General features: G+C 33.6%; 1 long non-coding RNA gene across 1 annotated transcript; it reads left to right on the top strand.

The window, feature by feature from the left end:
- Window positions 1-21: 21 nt before the first annotated feature.
- LOC105559516 lies at window positions 22-1,559 on the top strand. Its single transcript, XR_001008753.1, has 3 exons — window positions 22-119; window positions 187-377; window positions 552-1,559. It is a non-coding gene; the product is annotated as an uncharacterized LOC105559516 (long non-coding RNA).
- Window positions 1,560-1,868: the final 309 nt, after the last annotated feature.

Raw genomic sequence — 1,868 nt, 5'->3', positions numbered from 1 at the left:
GTCTTGCGTAGCACCCTGTATATCTACTTATGATATGCTAAGAAATATTCTCAGTATATACTGAGTAGGCTTCTAGGGCAGACATAGAAACATCCTCCGTACATTCTCAAAATATCGTGGTACGTATTTCGAATATTAATGGAATATACACAATCTACGTTTGCGATATACTGCGTATATACTCAGAATCTACCTGTGCTGTATGGGTAAGATATCACCTTACCCAAACCATGTCTGAGGTGTGGAGTGGATCTTGCTTCACGTAGAAAGTTGCAAATCCATGTGGAATCGTATATGTACTGTAAAGTACATGCTTACAATTAGATGGGAGGACAGGTATGAGATTTAGAGTCCATCTTTTTTCATCAAGTGCGGACGTAAGTATGTTAATAACTTTACAATTTGCCAAATAACTTTTTTCGTGATGCAAAAACTACGTTCTACATTTTTAACTCTTACTTTTACGCGTAAAATCATCTTGGTTGCATTGTATATTACACATAATAAAACTCACATGATTATATCACTCTCTATACGAACTATCTTCACAGGTCTAGAAATATCTACATCCCAATTAAAAACCGTAACGTAACTTTAATCAACTTTTCTAATGTTTCAATCATTGTCGTCACATAAGAGTCGAATTATAAAATATAGGCATACGTGTGAGCACTGTGGTTGCTGGGCTCGAACTGATCTGTTAGTCATGTCTTAGGAACAATACAAGGTGATATTGCGAACTATACAGTTTTGATTACACAGTCATATATTACATTTAAATATTCCGTGTCTGTTAGTAAATTTAACGCGTTATCGGTTTTCTTGATAAAGAACGTTTCGACAACTTCTCTTTTTCTCCTGAGGCGCTCGCTATGCAAAATTCTTGGTTTCAACTAATTGAACTCGTGATCATGTAATACGCGGTGTTCACTACCTACAGAGTGACAGCTTTCGTCTTTTTTTATGTCATTTCTATGTTCTTCAAATCTGGTCAGTAGGTGTCATTTCTTACGAATATTTACTGTAATATTAAAAACTATAAATATCTGTAAAATCTACTTAAAAATGCATAATTTTATTTAAAAAAGTTACGTCTTTAAGACTCAATATGTGATACTTGAATTTTTTATTACCTATACCCTTAAAATTTTTCTAAAATAATTATATATAATCTATGAACTGAATAAAAACCAATAAAAACAGGACCAATACAAAATTTGATTGTGATTTTGAAAATTTGATTGTGAATGATTGTGAAAATTTGATTGACCGTGATGACAGACTTACAGATGATTCCAATATGACGCGTTACAAAGTTTGTTCTCGAAATTGTGTTGAAATTGCTTTATGCTTACGATACCTTCTATGATTTACCATTTCGAAAATGGCCGCATTTAATATACTAAATAACTATAAATGAGCACACTTTGTAATTCTGTTACAGCTTGCGCATGTTCTACTTTGCGACAAACAGGATGTTGACGTCTTCAATGTGCAATTTTTCTTTTTTCAATATATCTCACAAATTACAATTCTACGTAAAAAAGCAAAAACCATATTTTGCATACGTTAAATATATCTTTGCATGTATATTGTATATATACATACAGGGTGGTCTAAAAGTCCCGGAACGGTTGAATATCCCGAGAAATTGTGGGTGGATTGGAAAACGGAAAAACACGTATTTCCTATTTTTGAAAGAGCTATCGAATGATACCAAAATTGACCCCCCCACCCCCACCCCTGTGGGTGGGGCGGGGGACAACTTTAAAATCTAAAATGGGAACCCCCACTTTTTATAACAGATTCGCATTCCACGTTAAAAATACATAAGTTTTGTCTGAAACATTTTTTTATTTGCTTAATAC

The sequence above is a fragment of the Vollenhovia emeryi genome, unplaced genomic scaffold (genome assembly GCF_000949405.1).
Source record: "Vollenhovia emeryi isolate VEMERY1.0 unplaced genomic scaffold, V.emery_V1.0 DF946576.1, whole genome shotgun sequence".
NCBI lineage: Eukaryota > Metazoa > Arthropoda > Insecta > Hymenoptera > Formicidae > Vollenhovia > Vollenhovia emeryi.
The sequence above is the reverse complement of the archived record's forward strand: the minus strand, read 5'-3'. Positions and strand labels throughout refer to the sequence as shown.